The following is a 13,941-nucleotide window of genomic DNA, read 5'->3' on the forward strand; positions in this document are numbered from 1 at the left end:
AGAAATGCTGAACGAGTTTGACCCTTTTGACTTTCTGACTCTAGCTCCTTGCACATTTCATTGTAATATTTTGTTTTGTCATTCCGTGCTGCCTTTTGGAATCTTCTGTTCAGCTCTTTAGTGTCTTGAATCCTTCCTTGTGGTTTGGCTTCTCTACGTTCCAGTGCAATCTTCAGAGTTTCTTCTGACATCCATTTTGGTCTTTTCTTTCTCTTCTGTCTTTGTTTTGACCGTTTGCACTCTTCCTGGATGATACATTTAACATACAGCTTAAAATTTTGACCCCACAGTGGTTTCTAGAAAATGAGTGGTTTTGGTTTTGTTATTTTGTTTTTCACTTCTCCTCACTGCTTAAGTCTATCTATCCTAGGGAGAATGTGAATAATCCTTGATCGTACTAGAATAATTTCTCATGTAAAAATGAAAATAAAGATTGTTTTATGAATTTAAGGCAATTCTGTTGCTTTTGTTAGATGCCATCGAGACAGCTCTTACATGTAGCAACCATTCGTACACTGGAATGTGATGCTCCTTAGTTCTACTTTGTCCTCACAATTTCCACTGTATTTCAGCCCATGATTAGAACCACTGTGTCAATTCATCTCATTGGGAGTCATCTTCTTTTTCACAAATGTACTACTATGCCAAAGAAGAATGTTTATCTCCAAGGAGTTGTGCTCAAAGTAAATGAGATAAAGTTTTACCATTTTCAGCTCCCTGGAGTATTCTGATGGCACTTCTTGCAATAAATATTTGTTCATCCTTTTTACAGCCCATGGTACATTCAATATTATCATAGCAATAATCAAAAACCCTGTGAAAGATTTTTTTACAGATGAAACTGGTTTTCCAATTGGTAGCTTTGAGATAGACAGAGAAAAGATTGAGATTGTTAATAATTTCAACTTGCTTGGTTCCACAATCAGCACTCTTGCCACCAGTAGTCAGGAAATCAAAAGACAAATTGCCTTGGGAAAGTTTGCTGTCGGGGACCTCTCTAGAGTACTAAAGAACAATGATTTCAGTCTGGAGACTAAGGTGTGCCTGATACAATTACTTGCTAAGCATCTGAGAGCTGGACAATAATTAAGAATGATAGAAGAAGAATCCATGCCTTTGCCTTGTGATGCTGAAGAAGAGCATTGAACATACCGCGGACTGCCAGGAGAACAAACAGGTCTGTCCTGGAAACGGTGAAACCCAGCTACTCACTGAAGGCAAGGATTTTGAAGTTCTGTGCTTTGGGTACTTTGCTAGCTTTTTGAAGTTCTGTACTTTGGGCACTTTTCTAGGAGAGAACAGCCCTTGGAGAGGAACATCATGCTTGGAAGGGTAAAGGGCCTGGGCCAAAGAGGAAGATCCAGGACTCAGTGGCTGGAGAAATGGGATTAGATCTCTCAGAGATAATAAGATTGGCTCAGGATAGGCCAGGGTTCAGAACTAATATACATAGGGTCATTATGAGTCACAGGCAACTCAATGACACATAATAACAACAAACTGGTTTTCTACTGTTGTCATGCCAAATCACTCCATACAAAAAAAATAATCTATACTCTCACACTTCCCAGGTTTTCGGAAATTGTTATTGTTGTTGTTATGGGCTACCACGCTGAGTATGATTGATACTGAACTCTGTCCTATCCTGTGCCGTCCTCATCATCTCTGACACACTTAAGCCCATTTCTACAGTCACTGTGTCAATCTATCTCATCCAGGGTCTTCTTTTTTTGCTGAACCTCCGCCTCTCTAAGCATTGTATCTCTTTCCAAGGAATATCTCCTCCTCACAACAACCTCAAAATATATGAAATGAACTTTCACTATCTTTGCCTCTAAGAAGCACTCTGGCAACACTTTCTCCAAGAGATATCTATTTGTTGTTTTGTAAGTCCATCAGATATTTAGCACTCTTCTCCAGTTGGAAATAAGGAAATAATATTACCTTTATTTTTGCAAGTATAGAATTAAGAGTACTTTCTGGAAGCCAATAAGAAATATAACTTCAGTAAAAAGTAAAGCATCAATGAATTTGAGATGCCTGTAGAAACTTTAAAGAACCCTGGTGATGGTGAGGTAGTGGTTAAATGCTTGGCAGTTCAAACACACCAACCGCACTAAGAAAGATGTAGCAGCTTACTGTAGTAAAAAATTTAGAACTTTGGAAATTATTTGGTGCAGTTCCAGTCTGTCCTACAGAGTCACAATGAGATGGACTCAACTCAACAGTAATGAAGTTTTGGTTTGGAATATAAACCTTAAAGCCAAGGGGAGACAAAATCAAAACTAGAGTGAAAAACTGAAATAACTATCTGCAACTATTGTCATGTAGACTCCAATTCACAGGAACCCTTAAAGGACAGAGTACAAAGGTCTCATATAATTTCCAGACCTATAATCTTTAAGAAGCAAATTGCCAAATCTTTTCTCCAGCATAACCTCTAGATGGATTTGAGCTTCTGACCTTTTAGTTGGCAGCCAAGTATTTAACTATTGTACCACCTGTACACTCTGTACGAATCTATAAAAGAAAAAAAAAATCTCCCTCAATTTTCTGGACATTTACTGATAAAATAATTTTAATTCATTAGGGTTCTCCCCTAACAACTTCTCTCTTTTTTTCATCTTAGATGTGCTGTCTTAGTGATAAGGAATTGTGCTGCCAACACAAAGGTAAGTGGTTCAAATCCGCTGTCTTAGTGATAAGGAATTGTGCTGCAAACACAAAGGTAAGTGGTTCAAATCCATCAGCTGTTCCACCAGGGAATGATAGGTGATATCCTCCTGTACAATTTCTTGCCACTGAAGTCTCACTGGAGAGTCAGCTATGAGCCAGTTGCAACACAATAGTACACAGCAACTGTACATTTAGAGCCAAGTTGTTGAAAGAACATGTCAAAATAAATGTATTATAATAATACATTTATGATAATCCTAAATATGCTTAGAAGGGTAGAGGAACAGTGCAAGAGAGAAAGACCTTCAGTGAGGTAGATTGATATAGTGACTGGAGTAACGAGGGCAGGTGTGTCAGAGACAAAAAGATTGGCACAGGATAGAGCAGGTTTCAGGGCTGTTGTACAAAGGGTCACTATGAGTCACAAGCAACTCAATGGCACAAAACAACAACAACAAAAAGTATTATAATAATCTTAATGGAGCTCTGATGGCCTAGTGGCAAGAAGCTGCCCTGCAATCCCAAAGGCATGCAGTTCAAATCCACCAGATGCTCTGCTATTGATGGAGGGACAATCTCCTCCTGTACCAGTTGGATCTGATTTGACAGTACACACACAAAAATTTTTTTAAAATATTATAATAATCCTAAGATTACTTTATTATTTGTATTATATTAAAAATATAATAAAATCTCATCAAGCCCCTACCAGAATCTTCTAGACAAGCGTAGTTTCTTTAGCAACCTCCACTTACTAGTAAATAGTAAACTGTTTGGAGAGTTCTATCATCTATCAACAGAGTTTTTGAAAAAGTATTACTGCATTTTGAGGAATACTCATTAGTGATATAATTCAAGTTGTCTTTGTTTATTTCTATGTTCTATTCCAAATCATAGAGGGAGCAGGAGAAGTACTCCTAGCATTTCTTCTGCCAAGCTGTCTTAGTTGATAAGGAATATTTTCTTGATTACTTTCACTGTAAACGATCTCATATGTTATTTGACACAAATATAGAATGCAAAAGAACAATCATTATGGATATTATCAAGGTCTTTAAAATTACTGTAATGTGACTTATTCCCTATCATAGCAACAATTCAGAAAGTTAATCAATAAATGAAAATATTCTTGCAAAAGAAAGGACAAGAAGCCATATGCATATAAGAAAAGATAGCCCTACTAATGCAAATTAGGTTATTGTTTTCATTGTTATTATAGGAGAAAATAAGAATCATTGTCAACTAAAAGGCACTTTGATGCCATTTTGTGTAGAATTTCACTGTCATAGGCTTACATCTTCCTCTCCAATGATAACAGTTTTTAAAAAATCTATCCCAGTCTAGGACAAATATGTGCCTGAGATCACTGAATGTATTTAGTTCTTCTCAGCTACAAAATTGTTAAATCAAATAGATTGAGATTATTAACACTTATCATTTGCTTACCTCCACAATCAGCACTCTTTGCACCAGCAGTTAGGAAATAAAAATACAGATTGCATTGGAAAAGTCTGCTGTCAGGGACCTCTTCAAAGTGCTAAAGAATAATGATGTCAGTGCAGGGACTAAGATCCACCTGATCCAGGCTGTAGTCTTTGTCATTACTTGCTAAGCATCAGAGAGTTGGATAATTACTAAGGATGACAGAAGCAGAATTTATGCATATGAGTTGTGGTGCTGGAGAAGAGTATTGAACATACCATGAACTACTGAGGAAACAAATAAGTCTGCCCTGGAGAGGATAAAACTAAGTTTCTCCTTAAAGGCAAAGATTTTGAAGCTCAATCTTACTTATTTTGAGCACTTGACCAGGAGGGACCAGTCCTTGGAGAAGGACATCATACTTGGAAAGGTGGAGGGACAGTGCAGGATAGAAAGGCCCCAAATGAGATGGATACAGTATCTGGGGTATTGGGGTTTGGGGTTAAGTGTGTCAGAGACAAGGAGACTTGCTTAGGACAGGTCAGGATTCAGAGGTATCATACATAGGTTCACTATGAGCCACAGGTAACTCAATGACACATAACAACAACAACAATAATTAAATTAGACATAGTACAGTATTTTCTCCAAAAGAAAATTAAAATTTAGTAACATGCTAATGAATTTTACCTTCAAAGAGATTAGTGCTCTGACAAAGTATTCTGATAACAGTGGAGAGCTATGAATGGCAGGAACTGAAAACATCCTAGGTCTGCAAATTCCAAGGTAGTGCCTGCCTTCACTATCAGCTCCGTTTGCCAGAGGTCAGAAAGAACTTTCAGTAGCATTACCTGTCTGCAGCATTTCCACTCTAGAAAATGCTAAGACATCAACAAAGGGGAGTTCTCAGTTAAATGCAAACTTGAAAAGATGGTAAAATGGGACACAGACCCATTCATATCCCACGATTATAGAAAAATCCCAAAAGCAGGTGTTAGACTGAGAAACTAGATATACCCTATTTCTCAAAATACATAATACACAGTAGTTCAAGAGATCTTTGGGAAAGTCACAGGAAAAAGTGTTCACTGAAAATTGAGTGTTTCAACTCAAACATCTCAGGGCTGAAAAGCTCTTTCTCTTCAAGCAGGCAACAATAATATCTCTTCACTTTTGTCTTCTCAGCAGGAATAATATTGGTCAGTGAAACCAAATGGCTTCACAGAGGAATTCTTAAATCTCTCCCATTGGGCCAATGTCTTGGTCTCCAACAGCAGGTTCCAGCAATGGTCTTTTTCACAAGCAAAATGTATTTCTTTTTTTTTTAAATTTGCTTTGTAAACTTTAATTCAAATCACAATAAGAAGAAAAAAGTAGTTGAACAAAGAAAAACTATAAGGTGGTCATGTTCACATTTATATGAGTTAACATTGTGATACATTCACATAATGGAATACTATGCAGCACTCAGGAACAACGATTTCAAAAAATACTACATAACTTGGGAGAAACTGGAGAGTATTATGCTGAGTGAACTAACTCAGTCTCATAATAGACATGTGTGGGGACCCAAGGGGGGAAGAGGTGGGAGTAGAGGGGTAAGTACGGGTAGGAGTGAAACAACAGGGTTGCACAGTTTGGTGGATGGAAGGAAAGGATAAGAGTGAAGGAAATGTGAAGGATCTGGCAGGGACCTGAAAAGATAGGGTAATGATAAGCAAGGTCCAAACACAATATATGAGAATGACTGTATGAAACACGGATGCAAATGAAGAATAGTGTGAAACAGTGGATGTGAACTTCATAAGCAAATCAATGTAAAATTTTTAAAGAAAGGATAAAAAGTTGACTCTACAGTACATATTGACAAAGCAATTTGATTTATAATGAACAAGAATCTGGAGAGCTAGGGTTCTTTTGTATTTATAAGTTTGTAAAGAATGACCCTGTAGTCATGCAAGCAGCAAGCACTCCTGATTGTGGGTCATCATGTTAAGCTCAAGAAGACAAAATTGTGCTGGGAAAACCTAGCCTCCATTGTAACAGAAGAGGCAATTCAGCTGGAAAACATGCATATATAATGTTTGATGCAATAGATAGCAGGGGTGAGGAGGAGAGTTGGAAAAGTATGAGGGAAAGGAGAGAGTGAGAGCTTGAGGGATTAAAGCCCTCCATCACCGGAGTGAGCAAAGAGGAAAGTCACTGGAGGTAAAGACAAATATTGAAGGGCACTCTTGGGAGGACTTCTTTGGTTACCAAAAGATTACGTTTCGTACTGAGCTCCTTGATTGGTGGAATATGATTCCTTGGGCAACAGCTTATAAAAATTGCAATGTTCCTGTTTCCTTATTAATCTATATGTTTTCTGTATATGACTCTGCCCTTATTTGGTGATAATGAGTGACACCACTTTGCAGACTTACATATGAGGGAAACATTTTCCTTGTATATTATTTAACGTATTTCTTCTTAAAGCTCTCTTTGCAGAAGTCTCACACCTTTTTCCATAAGTATGAGTTACGGGTGTTTGCCTTGTACCAGAGCAGTATTAACATAGATTTGGCTTACCTAAAGAACAAAGAGGCTGACCATAGGCTCAGCGAGTGGTTGCTGGAGAAAGTGTCAGGAAAAAAATACAAAGACTGAATTAAATTATAAATTTTAATTAAAATCAAAATTAAATTGTTTTTTAAAAAATTTAAGCTCATGTGAAATCTTGGCAGAGAACATTTAACAAATAAATGTCCTAAGAGCTTTTAAAATATACTTCCATATTTCCAAATACAAACAGTAACATGACAGAAGATTGTATGTGTTGGACATGGTTTAGGAAGAAAGAACCCTCATTTTTTCTAAGAGCATTTACGTCAGAAAATGTGTTGGTTCTATCTCTACCTCTTAGGATTATATATGTTGTTGTTGTTGTTGTTGTTGTTGTTGTTGTTGTTGTTGTTATGTGCCATCGAGTCACTTGCGACTCATAGCGACCGTATGGACAAGAGCTCTAAATGCAGTTCTATCCTGTGCCAACCTCGCCATCTCAAACTCACTCATTCCCACCACTCCAGTCACAGAATCAATCCATCTCATCGAAGGTCTTCATCTCCTTTGCCGCCCCTCCACTCTGCCAAACATGATGTCCCTCTCCAAGGACCAGCCGCTCCTTGCAACATGCCTAAAGAATGTCAGATAAAGCTTCAGAATCCTTGACTCCAAGGAGCATTCCGGCTTCACCTTCTCCAGGACAAACCTGTTTGTTCTAGCAGTCCATGGTATATTCAACACTCTTCTCCAGCACCATAGCTCAAAGGCATCAATTCTCTCTTCCTTATTCACTGTCCAACTTTCTGATGCATAGCATATAATTGCAAAGACTATAGCCCAGATCAGGTGCACTTTAGTCTCCAGCCTGATGTCCTTGTTCTTCAGTACTCTTCAGAGGTCCCTCACAGCTGACTTTCCCAATGCAATTCATCTCCTGATCTCCTGGCTGCTGTTACCAAGAGTGTTGACTGTGGAGCCAAGTAAACTAAAACTGTTAACTATCTCAATCTCTTTACCATCCATACTGATGCTGCCAATTGACCCAGTGGTGAGAATCTTTGTTTTCTTGATGTTGAACTTGAATCTATATAGGAGGCTACAGTCCTTGACCTTCTGCAGCAAGTGCCTCAGGTACTCCTCAGTTTCAGGGAGCAGGGTTGTGTCATCTGCATAACGCAGGTTTTTGATGACTCTTGCACCAATCCTGATGCAGCATTCCTCCTTCTACAGCCCAGGATCTCAGATGATCTGTTCTGCATACAGATTGAAAAGCTATGGAGACAGAATACATTCCTGAGAAACCCCCTTCTTGATTTTGAACCATGTAGTGTCTCCTTGCTCAGTTCTGATGACTGTCTCTTAGTCCAAGTATAGGTTTCGCATTAGCTCAATAAAATGTTCTGGGATTCCCATTATTCTCAGAGTCATTCACAGCTTGTTGTGATCTACACAGTCAAAAGCTTTTGCATAGTCAATGAAGCACAGATAGACATTCTTTTGGTATTCCTTGCTTTCTGCCAAGATCCATCTAACATTAGCTATACTATCTCTAATACCATGACCTCTTCTAAATCCAGCCTGCACATCTGGCAGTTCTCTCTTGACATATTGTTTTAAACCTTTTTGGATAATTTTCAGCAGAATCTTGCTTGCATGTGATATTAATGAGATAGATATTTATAAAAAGCTGAATAAGGTCCTTCCCAGTTTTACAAGCCAGCAGTGTGTACTCAAGCATGTAGAAGACACCACAGAAATATAGTTGTTAAGAATGATGGTTTCCCCGTTTCTCGCTCTCCATAGAAAAGAATGCACTTAACAGCAGTTGGGCTTACAACAAATCACAAAAGTACTTCCAGTCATAAAAACAAGAGTTTATATTTGCTTTGTGACAGCGAATGACAAAGAAAACGCTGACTAAGGGCATCAATCAGAACTGGTTTTGACAAAGACTAAGACAATATAACGATAGAAACTGACCCTCAAGGAATGTGGCTATATGACAATAAAAAGACTCTCAAAGAATGTGGCAAAACAAGACTAAAGAAAAAGACAAACAAGGTGGCCAAAAGTCACCATATGTTTACTAGAAGAAATGCACCATAAACTGCATAAACCCTAGTAACAAAGGATATATAAACCCTTCTGTAAGATAAAAATGCGATCAGTCTTTCCTGACCCGTTCATAGTTTGTTATGAATGTCTAATAAACCTCAGTTTCTTTCTCTTGCTCTTACTTGGTATTGATGTCTTTCTTGTATATCCAAGCCAGAACTTTCTAGTTTTTACTCAAGGAGGCCCCTATACCTCTTTTGGATATCATCCCATTTACATTTTGGATGAAGATCATTAGCAAACACCAGTGTCTATCTCAATTACAAGGTGAATTTGGCAATTCTACTCTGCCCAATACATTTGCTATGACTCTGAACCAAGTTGAAGCAATGGATTTTAGTGGGGGTGTGTGACACATGGTGCCATAAAGTCCTTAGAGTTGAGAACTAAGTTTTCTTCTACTGTGAGAACATACTTGAAATGGTTCCATCTAGGTGGCTGTATAAACAATCAAATTTCTGGTTTTGAAAACTCTGCAAGGAACTGTTGTGATGTATAACATTTTAATTTAATACTCATTCTTGTAAACATTAAAACAGAAGCAAAATGCTTTTTTTAAAAATCTGCTGCCTTTTTGAAAAGATAGCCAAAGATGTGGAGAGATTCTGGTTTTAATTATATTTCTTCACCACCATCCAAGTCATACATGCACACAAGACCATCTGTACTAATGAGAAGTATTTCCATGTAAATGACAACTTTAAAACAGAACCATACATTCATTTATCAATTGGTGTTGTTGTTAGATGTCAATAGCTCAACAACGATGATTCACAGCAAGCTCGTGAACAACACTTCAGAGCCGGTACCATCCTTTACAATCTCTGCAGTTTTTACTGAGACACAACAGTGTTTTTACTCAACTGCTGGGCCAAGAGTCTTGTTCTCAGAGGTCAGTGGTTTTCAACTATTTCTGTCTTATTTCAGGAAGCTTTGTTGGCCTATTGTTAGGGAGTTACACTGCCAATCCAAAGGCAGGAGGTTCAAATTCACCAGCTGCTCTGTTGGAGAAAAACAGGCAATCTCCTCCAGTATAATCTACAGACTGAAAATCTGCTGGAGGGTCAGCTATGAGTTGGTTCAGTCTTACTAACAATTAATTGAGTTAAGTTGATCTTCTAGTTGAAAAGCTGGTATCATCAAGTGTTGTCCAACTTACGTCAGTCTGTTTTTGTCAGACTAGAATTGTTTTATTTAGGATTTCAAACTAATGGTTGTTCCAAAGTGTATCACTGTTTTTCTGGTAGACTTGCTCCTTCAACCTCCTCAACCTTTTAGTTGCTAACTGATAATCACTGTTTGGACTATCCAGAATCAATCGCTGGGGCCATGAAGTCAGTGCACCCCATTGTTACCACCTAACACTACTTTATATCCTTACTTCTCTATTTCTTTGTTTCTTTTCACAAAAATTGATTTCTCTTCCTATGCTACTTCTCCCTTCCATCTCCCAATCTTTTAAATACAGAAATTTTTAATTCTTCTACTGTTTGCCTTGAATACTATGCCTAAAATTTTATTTCTTCTGCTCTGACCTTAAAAAAAATAGTTCATCTATTATTTTGTTTGTCTTTCCACCTTTTGTTCTTATTCTTTAATCTCCAAATCATGGGTCATTATTTTTATATTGATAATGTAGTAGTATTTATGTTTCACTTTATAAATACAGTTACATTTTCTATATTTTGATCGTAGGCTCCCAGGTGCAAATTGAAAACAAATAGAAATGGCAATGGCATGTTTATTTAAAATTTATCCCTCTAGAAAAAGATAGCCCTAGGATACTGTAGTTTAACGGATTTGGGTTTCCTCAATAGGCCTTTGGTCTGGCGAATCTAAATGGGCTCTGTGGGTGGCTGGACTTGTAGCTTAGGAGTCTAACTTTAAAATAAGACGGAAACAGGCATTAAAATAAGACATGCCCTACTTACCGTATAAGGTCAACATCTACCTAAGGTTGTTCTTTCAAATTCCTTCGAACTGTGGGTCTCTCAGTGTGTGGTCCTGAAAAGCCAGAAGCAAGAGCATGTGGGCAATTGTTAGAGTTGCTAATTCTTGTTGACCACTCCAAATCTACTGAAGCTGAAATTCTGGAGGTGAGGCCCAGCCATCTGTGTTTTAAACAAGCATCCAAATGAAGTGATTCTGATGCAGACTGAAATATAAGAGTTTCTTTTGAGATAAATTGCAAAGAGTGTGCAGAAATATGGAAAAGCCATATATGACTATATGCATGATTAATATGGTCGTTCTGTGAGCTCATCTTTTTCTAATTCTTAATTTTTTGTTGGTTTGCTGATAAAGTTCGCACACATTGCATTTCACACTCTTCATTCACATTGTGTTTCTTACAATTATTCCCATGCATTATGTTTTACAAAATTAATTACCATTGGACTATGCCCATCATTAACCTGTTCTTTCAGGTCCCTGCTGGATCTTTCCTTTTTCCTTTACGCCCTCCCCCTATCTACTACATTATACAACCCTGTGATTACTCCCACTTGCTTTTTCTGTGCCCTAACCTTCACTGTTGTGTTTTGATTCAGATTATCCAAAGCTTGGAAAGCTATAGGGTTTCTAGGATTCCTGGTAGCACTTGATTACAAAAGCAGTTGAATACTAACCATATGGTTAATGATAGGCATCCACCAGATCATCCAAGGGTGAAAGAGGAAAGCAATCTGTATCTGTAAAGACTCAGAACATTGAGAAAAAAACGGTATGGGGCCATCCTACTTTGTCTTATGGGCTCCTTTGACTTCTAACAAACTTTATCACTATGAAGTTTTTATTTCTTCATTTAACTAAATATCTTTTGAGATATGAAAGAGCAGATTGAGCCACATATCTATACAAGCAAGTTGTAAAATAAGAAAGGATAGATGTCATACCACACGAAGCCCAGAAGTCAAGGAATAGATGCTGAAAAAGGTAAGGATCTTTACCAAGAATGAACACAAAAAAGGGAGAGAGCCTTCCCCTAGAGATGGTGTTAGGATTAGAATAAAGAAAACAAGAAGCAGAAGTTGGAAAAGTTGAATTGTCAAAACCAGAAAGCCAATATTGACATGGATAGAATTAGTGTTTTAGTTGCATGAGTGATGGTAGAGGGTGGAAACTTTGGGCATATGAATGTCAAAGAACAGGAATCAGAATGAAAACCACCTACTAAAATTTTAATTCTGCATGGCACCATCCCATTGGCCCAGACTCCAAACCCCAAGGCCTTCTCAGAGAAGCCAAAAATATGACCTCAGCTCACTAGCACTCTGCCTCTCCTCCATGTTTTCTTTCAAGGAGGGAGGCCTGTTACTTTAGGAAGTTGTTGTTGTTGTTGCTGTTATGTGCCGTCGAGTCAGTTGCCATTCATAGCGACCCTGTGTACAACAGCCCTAAACCCCGCTCTATCCTGTGCCAATCGCACTGCCTCTCACACACCCATCCCGATTACCCCAGTCACTGAATCAATCCATCTCATAGAGGGTCTTCCCCTCCTGCGCTGTCCCTCCACTCTACCCAGCATGATGTCCCTAACCAAAGACCTGTCTCTCCTTCCAACATGTCCAAAGTATGTCAGACGAAGCCCCAGAATCTTTGCCTCCAAGGAGTAGCCTGGTTTAACCCTCTCTAGGATGAATTTGTTTGTTTTCTTGGCAGTCCATGGTACATTCAATGCTCTTCTCCAGCACCACAACTCAAAGGCATCAATTCTCCTTCTGTCCTCCCTAGTCATTGTCCAACTCTCTGATGCATAACAAGTGATTGCAAAGACCATGGCTTGTATCAGGCGCACCTTAGTCTAACTTTCTAATAAATTTATCTTTACTTTTTTACCTTTGCTTCTGTCTCCTTTTTCCTTCTCAGCTCCACACTCTAACTAAAAGCTTCAGCCTACATTTTAATGCTTGTGGTATTAGTTTAAAAGTTGATTTTTCTAGCCATTGTGTTAGCCTCTGCTGGTTTTCAGCTGTGGGATAAGGATAAGAGAGACTTCCCAAACTGGGCAGCAAAACTTGAGGGAGACTAGAGCGAGACCTAGTGACAGTGACATGGAGCATGATCCTGGTAAGAATGAGTTTCCAGATACAATGGTGTTGGAGAGATTGAGAGGAAACTGTGGCATTGCTATAGAGACTCTAGCAAATGTAACCTGAGGTTTTTTACATTTGTGCTGGCCACAATTAATGTTTTGTTTGCCAGATGATTGAAGAAGTTGACTTATAACTGCTCTGAGGCAAACCTTGTTTGAGAAAGTGAAGATGACTTGAACTTCTTACTGATGAAGAACTAGGACTATAATCTTCAATGTGGATTATATTGCAGCATCAAGAAAACAAAAATCCTCATCTCTATACCAATAAGCAACATCATTAAGATAGAGAAGAGACTGAAGCTGTTAAAATTTCATTTTGCTTGGATGCATGATCAAAACCCATGTTAATAGTAGTCAAGACTTCAAAAGGTGTACTGGGAAAATCTGCAGTCAGGGAGACTTTCTTCTTTGGAGAGAACTCAAGTTCTTCAAACAGCTAAGGAGCACCTCATCCAAGCCATGGTATGTGTCCTATGTATCTGAAATAATCTTGTGAAATAATAAACAACTGACTGGTGTGTTACAATGATGCTGAAAGCTGTGCCACCAGAATTTCAAATGCCAGCAAAGTCACCCTTGGTGAACAGGTTTAGGTAGAGTTTTTAGACTTAGACAAGAAAAGAGAACAAGAAAAAAACCCAACAACTTACAATGTACTCCAGAAAACCAGCCTGTGAAAATTTTACAACAAAATATTGTTTGATATCTTGCTGTAAGATGGGCCTTCTGGGTTAGAAATATAGTATACAGTGACAGTATACAGTAGGTATAAAAATTATCTTCAGCATTACAGTGAATTTGAAGATGGCACACTCCCAGGGGATGTTTCATATTTTAACATAAGTTTGACATAAATCAAGAACAAGTTGACAGCAACTAACAACAACATTTAAACTGCTGAAAAAGTAAACCAATTTTGTCACAAAAGGACAAATATTACATGATGCCACTGTTGTAGAATGGGACTAACCTCAGGGTTGGGGAGAAATTGAATAAGATGTGTTCAATAATGTATACTGCACTGAAACAGAGGAGGGAGAAAACTGTGTAAAAGAGATATGTGACTAGGTATTTCTGTCATCACAGGA

This window comes from Elephantulus edwardii, unplaced genomic scaffold (assembly GCF_000299155.1).
Source record: "Elephantulus edwardii isolate Elephantulus edwardi_28Jun2011 unplaced genomic scaffold, EleEdw1.0 scaffold00170, whole genome shotgun sequence".
NCBI classification, from domain to species: domain Eukaryota; kingdom Metazoa; phylum Chordata; class Mammalia; order Macroscelidea; family Macroscelididae; genus Elephantulus; species Elephantulus edwardii.